The sequence below is a fragment of the Triticum aestivum genome, chromosome 6A (genome assembly GCF_018294505.1).
Source record: "Triticum aestivum cultivar Chinese Spring chromosome 6A, IWGSC CS RefSeq v2.1, whole genome shotgun sequence".
Classification (NCBI taxonomy): domain Eukaryota; kingdom Viridiplantae; phylum Streptophyta; class Magnoliopsida; order Poales; family Poaceae; genus Triticum; species Triticum aestivum.
This window is the reverse complement of record NC_057809.1, coordinates 464201130-464215016: the sequence shown is the minus strand read 5'-3', so window position 1 is coordinate 464215016 and position 13887 is coordinate 464201130.

The following is a 13887-nucleotide window of genomic DNA, read 5'->3' as shown; positions in this document are numbered from 1 at the left end:
ACTCACCCAATCCACGTCTACTAGCATAGCATGGCATAATAAGCAAACGTAGAAGTAACTCCCAAAGGTTTGATAATAAACAGGTAATAGGTACTACCTCATCTACTTCCCATCCCACAATTTAATTAGATCCTAATCATGCAATGTGTGAGGATTGATCTAATGCAATAAAATTGGGTTGTAGAAAAGGTATGATCAAAGTGTTACTTGCCTTGCTGATGATCCGCGTAACCTAGAGATTCAACGTAACAGGCGGCGCACTCCGGGTATTCTATCGCAGACAAATAACAAGCATACAATAAGTACTCATCTAATGCACATGTAAAACTCAAATAGCAGATCTAACCAGAAAGTTCAACTTAAGAACCCTGGTTGGCAAAAAGAATCAAATCGAACGAAACAAAAGAAATCAAACGGCGAAAGAAAACAACTTCGTTCTAGTAATCTGAATCTAGGGAAAATTTTACAGTAGCAAAAACTTGTTTAAGTTGGTTATTTGGAAAGAGGGTTTCGAGACAAAACTCCAGGCGCTTGAATCGCCTGATTCCGATAAACGAGCGAAAAGTTATACTAAAACGAAAATCGGATCAGAAATCGCGATCAGAAAATAACCGCGGAAAATCCGACGAAAAAGACAAACGACGAACAGATTTTTTTTTTAAAAAACTGCACGGAAAATGAGGCGGTGGCGAACCTCGAAAGTCGCGCGGCTCCAGCGGCGGCGGCGGCGGCGGCTGGGAGGCGGCGGCTAGCTAGGGTTAGGTTGGGCGCTGGCTCTCTCCCCCGGGCGCTATATAAAGGCCCCCGGCCGGCGGAGTCCAGGCCGAATACGGCCCGTAGTCGGTTCGCGTTTTTTTTAAATCCGCTCGGGAGAAAAATAAAAAGAAATACTAAACGGACTCCAAAAATCACGAAATAATTTGCCGGGTTCCTAAAATCAAGCCCGATAAAGTGAACATTTATCTGGGCCCAAACTACAACTTTGAAAAACGCGCATTTTTCCTAAATTCAAATAAAAATACCGAAAAACTCCGAAATAAAACTTATTTGATTTTTTTATTAAATCCTCAATATTTCTATATTTTGGGAAAGTCATTTTATTCCCTTTCTCATATTTTTGTAATAGAAATAATTGATGATAAAATAAATTAAATCAAATGATCCTGTTTTACATAATTTGAGAAAACTCAAATATGTCAATAACGAAATCCCCAACTCTCTCCGTGGGTCCTTGAGTTGCTTATGATTTTCTAGGATCAAAACCAAAAGCAAAATAAAATATGATATGCATGATGACCTAATGTATAGCATTCCAAATTGAAAATTTGGGATGTTACAAACCTACCCCTTTAAGATGAATCTCGCCCTCGAGATTCGGGTTGGCTAGAAAATAGGTGAGGGTGGTCTTTAAGCAAATCTTCCTCTCGCTCCGAGGTGGCTTCATCCTCCGTGTGGTGGCTCCACTGAACTTTGCAAAACTTGATAACCTTACTGCGAGTAACTCGGCTGGCAAACTCGAGGATCTTGACTGATTTCTCCTCATAGGTCAAATTGTCATCCAACTGAATTGCTTCTAATGGTACTGTGTCTCTCAAAGGTATATCAGCCATCTCCGTGTGACACTTCTTCAACTGAGAAACGTGGAACACATCATGCACTCCGGCCAATCCTTCTGGCAAATCCAACTTGTAGGCCCCTTCTCCCATACGCTCCAAAACTCGATATGGTCCTACAAATCGTGACGCTAACTTCCCCTTAACTCCAAAGCGCTTGATCCCTCGAAGTGGGGATACTCGAAGATAAACTCTGTCTCCAACTTCGTAAACTGTTTCCTTGCGTTTAGAATCTGTGTAGCTCTTCTGCCTGGACTGGGCTACCTTGAGCCAATAGCGAATCAACTTCACTTTCTGTTCAGACTCTTTAATCAGATCTGGTCCAAACAACTGGCGATCTCCAACTTCGTCCCATGACAGCGGTGTCCTGCACCTCCTTCTGTACAAAGCTTCGAAAGGTGCCATCTTCAAACTGGTCTGATAGCTATTATTGTAGGAAAACTCTGCATATGGCAAATTATCGTCCCGACTAGATCCATAATCTAGCGCACAAGCTCTCAGCATATCCTCCAAAATCTGATTGACTCTCTCGGTCTGTCCATCTGTCTGCGGATGAAAAGCTGTACTAAATTCTAGCCTAGTACCCAAAGTCTCATGCAACTGCTTCCAAAACTTTGAGGTAAACTGGGTTCCTCTATCTGATACAATACTCCTCGGAACTCCATGCAGACAAACGATCCTGGTCAAGTATATCTTTGCCAACTTAGCACTGGTGTAAGTGGTCTTTACTGGGATGAAATGAGCTACCTTCGTCAATCGATCGACTACAACCCAAATCGAGTCATAGCCTGAACGAGTCCTTGGTAATCCCGTGATAAAATCCATGCCTAACTTATCCCACTTCCATTCGGTATCGGCAATGGTTGCAACAATCCTGCTGGCTTCTGATGCTCTGCCTTTACTCTCTGACATACGTCACAAACTGCTACATACTCCGCAATATCCTTCTTCATTCCGGTCCACCAGAAAATATCCTTCAAATCCAAATACATCTTGGTATTTCCTGGGTGAATCGAATACGGTGAGTCATGTGCCTCTTGCAGAATCAACTTCCTAATCTCCGGGTCATTGGGCACATAAACACGATTTTCAAACCATAGGGTGTCGTGCTCATCCTCACGAAATCCTTTAGCTTTTCCTTTGCGCAGTTTCTCCTTTATAGCGGCAATCTCTTTGTCAGTTTTCTGAGCTTCTCTGATTCTATCCATCAAAGTTGACTGAATCTCTAGTGTTGCTACATAGCCTCTCGGAACTATTTCCAAACATAGTTCACGAAGATTTTCTGCTAACCCCTTGGGTATTTCTCCCGTCATTAGTGTATTGACATGGCTCTTGCGGCTTAATGCATCAGCTACTACATTAGCCTTCCCGGGATGATAATGTAATTTCATATCATAATCCTTGATAAGCTCCAACCATCTCCTTTGTCTGAGGTTCAACTCTTTCTGCGTGAAAATGTACTTCAAACTCTTATGATCCGTGTACACCTCACAATGATTTCCGATGAGGAAATGTCTCCATGTCTTCAATGCATGCACTACGGCTGCTAACTCCAAATCATGCGTAGCATAATTCAATTCACGGGGCTTCAGTTGTCGTGAAGCATACGAAACAACTCTCCCATCTTGCATAAGCACTGCTCCAAGTCCTTGACGTGAAGCATCGCAATACACCTCATAATCCTTGGTTTGATCTGGCAAAATCAACACTGGTGAGGTCACCAAACGTTTCTTCAACTCCTGGAAACTTGCCTCACACTCCTCGGTCCATTTGAACTTAGTATCCTTCTTCAGCAACTCTGTCATAGGCTTTGCAATCTTTGAAAAATTCTCAATAAATCTCCGATAGTATCCTGCGAGTCCAAGAAAACTCCGGATCTCTCCAACTGTTGTTGGTGTTTCCCACTTGGTCACGGTTTCAACTTTAGCGGGATCTACTGCTATACCTTCTCCGGATATAACGTGTCCGAGGAATCCTACTTACTTTAACCAAAACTCACATTTGCTAAATTTGGCGTATAACTGATGTTCTCTGAGCTTTCCAAGTACCAAACGCAAATGCTCCTTATGCTCCTCTTCATTCTTCGAATATACCAGGATATCATCAATGAACACTACGACGAACTTATCCAAAAACTCCATAAACACTTTGTTCATCATGTTCATAAAATAGGCAGGTGCGTTAGTCAGTCCAAATGACATAACGGTATACTCATATAGTCCATATCTTGTGGTAAAAGTTGTCTTAGGAATATCCTGTTCTCGAATCTTCAACTGGTGGTATCCTGATCGCAAATCGATCTTGGAAAACACTTTAGCTCCTTGCAATCGATCAAACAGATCATTGATCATTGGTAGTGGGTACTTGTTCTTGATCATTACTTCGTTCAATCCTCGATAATCAACAACCATCCTTAACGATCCATCCTTCTTTTCCACTAGAAGTAATGGTGATCCCCAAGGCGAAGAACTTGGGCGAATATATCCCTTATCTAGTAACTCCTTAATCTACTTTTTAATTTCCACCAAATCTTTTGCTGGCATCCTATATGGTCTCTTCGATATTGGCCCAGTGCCTGGCAATAGCTCAATCAAAAACTCAATGTCTCTATCCGGTGGCATGCCTGGCAACTCTCCCACTAGTAGAAAACAGGGCTATGGTCCAGGCCGGCTCAGCCCATTAGTCCTGGTTCAGTGTAGAACCGGGACCAATGTGGGCATTGGTCCCAGTTCGTGAGCCCAGGGGGCCGGCCGGGCCACGTGGGCCATTGGTCCCGGTTCGTCTGGACCTTTTGGTCCCGGTTGGTGGGACGAACCGGGACCAATGTGCCTTGCTCCTGGCCCACCACCGTTGGTCCCGGTTGGTGGCTTGAACCGGGACCAAAGGCTCCCCTTTAGTCCCGGTTCATGTCTTCAACCGGGACCAATGAGGTGCCTATATATACCCCCTCATGCAAGAGTGCTCTGTTTTTTCTGGCCGAGGGGGAGAGGGCTTTGTGGTGCTCTAGCTCACCTCCTATGCACATGAGGTGTTCGATGGAATGCCCGAGCCACACTACTTAAGCTTTCTCCTCTCGAAGCTCGACCTTCAAGCTCCATTTTCCTCGAGATTTGTCTAGATTTAGCGGTCCGTCACGCCCCGTCCCCGTCTTCACCGCCGTCGATCACCCGCGCCGATCTCATCACCGACACCACCATGGTGAGCCTCTTATTCTTATCTTCTTTCTGAAAGGAAAAATATTCTTACTTGTATGTTTAGATAGATACTTGTATCATTTTCTTACATTTATTATTGCATCTTATATAGTGCGATGGTTTTGGTATCCGCCCCCGTCGGCCCTCGTCCTGTCTATGATTCGGATTTGGTATGTATATTATCTTTATAACTATTGGTTCATTTATTGTTTATGAAAATTATGCCGACCAACGTGACATAGATTTTATTTATCTAGGATGTATGTGAATCGGAAATGCCAACCGACCCTATTGTCGAGAGGTTAAATTTAGTTGAAGAAGAAAACAATTTGTTGAAGGAAAAAATAAAAAAATTGAGGAGGAGAAGATGATATTGGAGTTGCATGTTGCGGATGTCGTCGATGATCACAAGATCAAGATGGATGCAATGCGCTTGAAGATTAGAAAGATTAGAAAATATGCCATTCATACCGAGGCTTGGTATCATTATGCCGTTGGATCAATTGTTACCTTGGTTGCGATTATGATCGCATTTGTTTTCGCATTGAAATGTTTTACATAGTTTCAATGTATGGTTTAATTAATTAGATGCTCTGGAGAGCTATATGTTGTTAGATGAGAACTATGTATGCACTTTGGTTTTAATGTGATGATGAACTTCTATTAATTTGGACACTTAATTATATATAATGCACGCAGATGAACCGGCAATGGATGTACGGTGACAGACACACCCGCGAGTACATTAAGGGCGTGCATGAGTTTCTCGATGCGGCTGAGGCAAACAAGCAGAATGGTTTTATGTGTTGTCCATGCACTGAATGTGGGAATACGAGGTCTTACTCTAACCGGAAAATCCTTCACTCCCACCTGCTTTACAAGGGTTTCATGCCACACTATAATGTTTGGACGAGGCACGGAGAAATAGGGGTTATGATGGAAGACGGCGAAGAAGAAGAGTACGATGACAACTATGTGCCCCCTGAATACGGTGATGCTGCAACGGGGGGAGCTGGTGAAGATCAAGAGGAACCAGACGATGTGCCCAATGATGCTGCCACGGGTGAAGCTGCTGAAGATCAAGAGGAACCAGACGATGTGCCCGATGATGATGATCTCCGCCGGGTCATTGTCGATGCAAGGACGCAATGCATTAGTCAAAAGGAGAAGCTGAAGTTCGATCGCATGTTAGAGGATCACAAAAAAGGGTTATACCCCAATTGCGAAGATGGCAACACAAAGCTCGGTACCGTACTGGAATTGCTGCAGTGGAAGGCAGAGAATGCTGTGGCTGACAAAGGATTTGAGAAGCTACTGAAAATATTGAAGAAGAAGCTTCCAAAGGATAACGAATTGCCCGACAGTACATACGCAGCAAAGAAGGTCGTATGCCCTCTAGGATTGGAGGTGGAGAAGATACATGCATGCCCTAATGACTGCATCCTCTACCGCGGTGCATACAAGGATCTGAATGCATGCCCGGTATGCGGTGCGTTGCGGTATAAGATCAGACGAGATGACCCTGGTGATGTTGACGGCGAGCCCCTCAGGAAGAGGGTTCCTGCGAAGGTGATGTGGTATGCTCCTATAATACCACGGTTGAAACGTCTGTTCAGAAACGAAGAGCATGCCAAGTTGATGCGATGGCACAGTGAGAACCGAAAGAAAGATGGGAAGTTGAGAGCACCCGCTGACGGGTCGCAGTGGAGAAAAATCGAGAGAAAGTACTGGGATGAGTTTGCAAAGGACCCAAGGAATGTATGGTTTGCTTTAAGCGCGGATGGCATTAATCCTTTCGGGGAGCAGAGCAGCAATCACAGCACCTGGCCCGTGACTCTATGTATGTATAACCTTCCTCCTTGGATGTGCATGAAGCGGAAGTTCATTATGATGCCAGTTCTCATCCAAGGCCCTAAGCAACCCGGCAACGAAATTGATGTGTACCTAAGGCCATTAGTTGAAGAACTTTTACAGCTGTGGAATGGAAACGGTGTACGTACGTGGGATGAGCACAGACAGGAGGAATTTAACCTTAAGGCGTTGCTGTTCGTGACCATCAACGATTGGCCCGCTCTCAGTAACCTTTCAGGACAGACAAACAAAGGATACCACGCATGCACGCACTGTTTAGATGACACTGAAAGTATATACCTGGACAAATGCAGGAAGAATGTGTACCTGGGCCATCGTCGATTTCTTCCGACCAACCATCAATGTCGAAAGAAAGGCAAGCATTTCAAAGGCGAGGCAGATCACCGGAAGAAGCCCGCCATGCGCACCGGTGATCACGTGCTTGCTATGGTCAATGATTTACACTACGTAATCTTTGGAAAGGGTCCCGGTGGACTAGCTGTTCCGAATGACGCTGAGGGACACGCACCCATGTGGAAGAAGAAATCTATATTTTGGGACCTACCCTACTGGAAAGACCTAGAGGTCCGCTCCTCAATCGACGTGATGCACGTGACGAAGAACCTTTGCGTGAACCTGCTAGGCTTCTTGGGCGTGTATGGGAAGACAAAAGATACACCTGAGGCACGAGAGGACCTGCAACGTTTGCACGAAAAAGACGGCATGCCTCCGAAGCAGTATAAAGGTCCTGCCAGCTACGCTCTTACGAAAGAAGAGAAAGAAATCTTCTTTGAATGCCTGCTCAGTATGAAGGTCACGACTGGCTTCTCGTCGAATATAAAGGGAATAATAAATATGCCAGAGAAAAAGTTTCAGAACCTAAAGTCTCATGACTGCCACGTGATTATGACGCAACTGCTTCCGGTTGCATTGAGGGGGCTTCTACCGGAAAACGTTCGATTAGCCATTGTGAAGCTATGTGCATTCCTCAATGCAATCTCTCAGAAGGTGATCGATCCAGAAATCGTACCAAGGCTAAGGAGTGATGTGGCGCAATGTCTTGTCAGTTTCGAGCTGGTGTTCCCACCATCCTTCTTCAATATCATGACGCACGTCCTAGTTCATCTAGTCGACGAGATTGTCATCCTGGGGCCCGTATTTCTACACAATATGTTCCCCTTTGAGAGGTTCATGGGAGTCCTAAAGAAATATGTCCGTAACCGCGCTAGGCCAGAAGGAAGCATCTCCATGGGCCATCAAACAGAGGATGTTATCGGGTTTTGTGTTGACTTCATTCCTGGCCTTAACAAGATAGGTCTCCCTAAATCGCGGTATGAGGGGAGACTGACTGGAAAAGGCACTCTTGGAAGAGACTCAATAATATGCAGGGACGGATATTCTTGGTCTCAAGCACACTACACAGTTCTACAGAACTCTACCTTGGTGACCCCGTATGTCGATGAACACAAGAACAGTCTGCGCTCCAAACACCCGGAGCAGTGCGACGACTGGATTACATGTGAACACATCAGGACTTTCAGCAGTTGGTTGGAAACACGTCTCAGAGGTGACAACACTGTTTGTGATGAGTTGTACTTGTTGTCCAGGGGACCATCTTTGACTGTATTGACTTACAAAGGATACGAGATAAATGGGAATACATTTTACACGATCGCCCAAGATCAAAAGAGCACCAACCAAAACAGCGGTGTCCGCTTTGATGCAGCAACCGAGAGCGGAAAGGACACATATTATGGTTACATAGTGGACATATGGGAACTTGACTACGGACCTGATTTTAAGGTCCCTTTGTTTAAGTGCAAATGGGTCAATCTGTTAGGCGGCGGGGTACAGGTAGACCCACAGTACGGAATGACAACAGTGGATCTGAAAAATCTTGGGTACACTGACGAACCGTTCGTCCTAGCCAATGATGTGGCACAGGTTATCTATGTGAAGGACATGTCTACCAAACCGAGAAAAAGAAAAGATAAGGAAGCGAATACATCATACGATGAGCCAAAGCGCCACATAGTTCTTTCAGGAAAAAGGGACATCCTGGGAGTGGACGGCAAGACAGACATGTCTGAAGATTATGAAAAGTTTCATGAAATTCCTCCCTTCAATGTCAAGGCTGACCCAAGCATCCTGATAAACAATGAAGATTATCCATGGTTACGGCGCAATAAGCAAATGACACAAGCGAAGAAAAAGTGAAGACTTTCTCCCGCAATAAGCAAATGCTATGTGGGTGAAATTATGATACCATCCCAACTTTCAACTTTTTCAGAGTTCATTTGAAATGCTTTCATGTCTTATGGTTCGAAACTTTGATACTTCGAAAGTGATTGTCCATTTTGTACACGAAGTGCATCAAGTTTTTGTCGTAACCCTCTCTACTTTTTGGAACATGCTATGTGGGTGAAATGATGATACCATGCCAACTTTCAACCTTTTCAGAGTTCATTTTGAAATGCTTTCCAATTTCAGAGTCATTTAGCTCAAAGAATGAATTAATAGCAAACAGAATGAACTACAAAACTTTTATGAAAATAAAAACAATCAATTAAAATATTATGTTATGATCAACTAAAATAAAACTATAATATTCTTCAATAGCAAAAAGAATATAATTTTTGTGACCTAAAATCAAACTATAAGTATTTAATTGTAAGTATAAATAAAAAATAAATAGCAAAGAAGAAAAAAATTCTAATTTTATAGTAAAGTTATTCATAAACTAGTGATTCACACAAATTTTTAAAATTCAAATTTAAACTATTTAAAATTTAAAACTAATGGCACTAACAGAAAGTTTATAATTTTTGTGACCTAAAAGCAAAAAGAAATCACTAAAAAACTGTAAGTATTTAGTTGTAAGTAGAAATAAAAATAAATAGAAAAAAATTCTAATTTTATAGTAAAGTTATTCATAAACTAGTGATTCACACAAATTTTTAAAAATTCAAATTTAAACTATTTAAAATTTAAAACTAATGCACTAACAGAAAGTTTATAATTTTTGTGACCTAAAAGCAAAAAGAAATCACTAAAAAACTGTAAGTATTTAGTTTTAAGTAGAAATAAAAAATAAAAAAACAAAAAAATGTAGAAATAAAAAAGAAAAAACCAAAAAAATGCCACCTACTGGGCCTCTACGGCCTGAATACGACTAGAAACCCTACATGGGCCAGGATTCAGGCCCGCAGAAGGCCCAATAGGCCCACAGGCAAAGCAGTGTCAAATTAGGCCCATAGGCCTGCAGTTCAGAGGAGTTCGAGAGGTAGGAGGCAGCAGAGCTTATAAACTGGTGTCGGCGCTGTCAACTAGCGATGTGGGACTAAACTTTTGGGCGCGGGGCAGCACAAGGGCATTGGTCCCGGTTGGTGGCACCAACCGGGACTAAAGGTGGCATTGGTCCCGGTTGGTGGCACCAACCGTGACCATTGCCCCCCTTTAGTCCCGGTTGGTGCCACCAACCGGGACCAATGGCCTTCGCTTCCCGCCCTTTGAGCTGCCGAAAAGAGGCCTTTGGTCCCGGTTGATGGCTCGAACCGGGACTAAAGGGGGCAATGGTCACGGTTGGTGCCACCAACCGGGACCAATGCTCCGTCTATATAAGCCACACTTGCGAAAATTTTGGTACAGTTTCTTCGATCGCCGCCAGGCTGCCCCTCTGCTCGCCTCGCCGTCGCCGCCGTTGCCCCTGCCCCGCCCCGAGCGCGCCCTGCCTCGCTGTCATCGCCGACCCCGAGCCACCCCGCCGTCGCCCTCGCCCTCGCCCTCGAGCTCCGCCGTCCCCGAGCCCCCGAGCTCCTGCCCCACGCGCCCCGGCCCGAGCTCCGCCGTCCGCCGCCGCCGAGCGCGCCCCGCCGTCGCCCTAGCCCTCACCGACCCCGAGCCCGTCCTCGTCGCCGTCGCCCCCGACGTCGGCCGCCCGCGTCTCCTCCCCGATCCCTCCGGGAGAGGTAGCTACCGCCCCATCCTCTCCTTCCTTCCCTGCTCCAAATTTGCAAAATATTGATATGATGTAGATGTATGTATGTATGTATGTATGAGTTAGGGAGAAAGTTTATAATTTTTGTTCATATATACTGTACATGCATGTATGTATGATGAATTTTGATATTTTTTTGTTCATATATAATGTAGATGTATATGTATGTATGGAATGATATCGATGGATGTATGTATATAGAACATTCGTAGAAAATATGACCAATGTCCCCCTCCGGTTCACTCGGGAACACTAACTATCTCGGAGAAAAAAATGTTATCGGGGAAAAACATGAGAGGAAGAAGAGGATAAAAAGAAGAGGAAGAAGAAAAAAAGAGGAGAAGAAAGAATAGAGGAGCTTCTCCTCTATTCTTTCTTCTCCTCTTTTTTTCTTCTTCTTCATCTTTTTTTTATCGGGAGGGGTCGACGGTCGCCTAGGGGTCGAGGGTCGAGAGGGGGTCTAGGGTCGCCGAGAGGGGAGAGGAAGATGAGGAGAAATAAATAAGAAGAAGAAAAAAGAAGAAAAAGAAGAGGAGAAGAAGAAAGGAATAGAGGAGAAGAAGAGAAAAATAGAATATATATTCTATTTTCTCTTTTCTCCTCTATTCCTTTCTTCTTCTCCTCTTTTTTTTCTTCTTTTTTTCTTCGACACGTGGGGGGGGGGTCGAGAACGCCGGACATTCATGAGAGAGGCGAGGAAGAAGGGGAAGAAGAGGAGAGGAAGAAGAGGAAGTCTTCTCCTCTATTCTTTCTTCTCTTCTTTTTTCTTCTTCTTCTTCCTCTTTATTTTATCGGGAACGAGGGTCGTCGAGAGGGTCGCCGAGCGGTAGAGGAGAAACCCTAAATAGAAAGTATCGTCGGTGTGAGATACATGTACCGTCGGTGTCGGACACTACACCCACATCCCACAAGTGGCGCGGGCTTCGACGCCCACGTCACTTGTGGGACGTGGATGTAGTGTCCGACACCGAAGGCCACATGTATCTCACACCCACGATACTTGCTAGCTATTTAGGGTTTCCTCTACCGAAAAGAAGAGGAGAAATAAATAAGAAGAAGAAAAAAGAAGAAAAAGAAGAGGAGAAGAAGAAAGGAATAGTGGAGAAGAAGAGAAAATAGAATATATTCTATTTTCTCTTTTCTCCACTATTCCTTTCTTCTTCTCCTCTTTTTTTTTTCTTCTTTTCTTCTTCTTCTTCTTCTTCTTATTCTTATTAGCCGGAAGTACAGAGAGGTTTCCTAGTGTCAAAGTATTGAAGAAATCCATGCCTTCATCATTAGCCGGAAGTAACCAGGGCATGTTGGTACGAAGTTCTGCAAAGTTGTTCTGGAATGGAGTCCCGGATAGAATAATCCGCCTTTTGGTACGAATTCAGCAAAGGCCTTCCAAATAGCGATATTCGGAAGGCTCTTGCTGAACTTTGTACCAAAAAGCGAATTATCCTATCTGGGACTCCGTTCCAGAACAACTTTGAAGAGCTTCGTACCATCATGCACATGTTACTTTCGCCTAATGATGAAGACATGGTTTTGTTGAATCCCTTGACACTAGGCAACCTCCCGACCCCTCGGCGATCCTATCGAACATGAGAGGAAGAAGAGGATAAAAAAGAAGAGGAAGAAGAAAAAAAGAGGAGAAGAAAGAATAGAGGAGATCTTCTCCTCTATTCTTTCTTCTCCTCTTATTTTTCTTCTTCTTCCTCTTTTTTTTATCGGGAACGAGGGTCGTCGAGGGACATAGATGTAGTGTCGTCGTTGTCGATATATACCCCCTCCCGATAGCTTACTATGATTAGGTAGCTAGTTCTACGTTTGGCACTAATATATCCATCTGTCATGTTTGAATAATAATTGCCATGTTGTAAATATTTGTAGAAACTATGGACACCGCCCTAGACGAAGCAACAAAAGAAGCAGTTGTTGAGGGACATAATCGCAGAAGGAAGTGATGCCATCTCGTTGTTTCTCAACGAAACCGATGGTCTGGAAGGAGAGGGTGAACAAGCTGGCTACGGTGACCTAATGCCGGTGCAAGAAGAAGAACATGAGGACGGCTCCGGTGACCCAATGCCGGTGCAAGAAGGAGACCGTGATGACGGCTCCGGTGACCGAACCGAGTCCGGCCAGGTATATATATTAGTTAAGCCTATGCTGACTAGCTGATTGATGCATTCATTGTTTTGGGTATGTACACATATTAATTAAGTCTTTGTTCTTTTTTCTAGCCCTCCGGAATCGAGCACAACTTCGGTAAAGAGACGAGGCCCGAAGAAAAAGTTGAGCTCGGATGAAAAGTTTGAGATCATAGCAATCGCGCCCGACGGCCAACCTATTGAACCCCTCCGGACAAAGAGCGCATTTGTTGCTCAGTGCGGGGTTCTGGTTAGGGACAAGATCCCGATAAGCATCCAGCAATGGTTTAAGCCGGCTACAGAAGACCCTGAGGTGTCTTATGTCAATGATATGCAGAAAAATGATCTTTGGACTGAGCTGAAGTCAAATTTCACCCTACCACCTGAGGATAATCCAGAGAACCCAGTTAAAGAGAAATTAATCAAGTCTTTTGCTCTGAAGAGGATGGCAAAACTATTCAGAAGGTGGAAGAAAGAGTTGAATAAGTTTGTCGAAAATAATGAGACACCAGAATTCAAGGGCAGATATGAGAAGATCAGAGATCACTGGCCCGCATTTGTGGACCACAAGACATCAGAAAAGAGTAAGAAGATGTCGGTGACAAACAAGAAAAATTCTGCGAAGAAGAAGCTTCACCATCGCACAGGGTCAGGTGGCTACCTCGTAGCCCGGTCTAAGTAGTCCAAGATTGAGAATGATCTAGTTCATAAAGGGATCGAACCAGAGACAATTAACTGGCCAGACCGTTGCCGGACTTGGTTCTTCGGGGCTGGCGGAACACTGGACCCTGTAACAGGGAAGTGCGTTTGGACGAACGATCAAATGGACATACCAGTCAGTAAGCTTAAGCAGTATATCGAAGCAGCGCAGGAAGGGACGTTCTTTCCAGATAGAGAGAACGATGAGCTCACAATGGCCCTCGGGAATCCTGAGCACCCTGGACGGACACGAGGCACGCCAGGCTCCATTCCATGGAAGGTTGGGTTTCCGGACGCAGGCGGTTACAAATCCCATGAGAGGAGAAAAAAAGTGCAGCAGACCCAAATGCAGGCGCTGCAAGCAAGGGTAGACGCGATAGAGGAACGAGAAGCAAATCGCA